Raw genomic sequence first — 254 nt, forward strand, 5'->3', positions numbered from 1 at the left:
TTTTCGTTTCAATTTAACTTAATGCAAAATGCAGACATTTTCGCTTTAATATCTAATAGAATATGGTTTTCTTGAATTTTCGTTTAATGTAAATTTTTTAAAAAATTTGAAGGTGATATTTTTTATGTATAAATATATCTATTTAATTTAAAGAAGATTTTAATATTTTTGAATTTTTAAATTATACGAATAATTGATTATATAATAAATGGAATGAAAATTAAAAATTTATAATAAAATATAAGTGATTTTTA

The sequence above is a fragment of the Cicer arietinum genome, chromosome 2 (genome assembly GCF_000331145.2).
Source record: "Cicer arietinum cultivar CDC Frontier isolate Library 1 chromosome 2, Cicar.CDCFrontier_v2.0, whole genome shotgun sequence".
In the NCBI taxonomy this organism is placed as follows: domain Eukaryota; kingdom Viridiplantae; phylum Streptophyta; class Magnoliopsida; order Fabales; family Fabaceae; genus Cicer; species Cicer arietinum.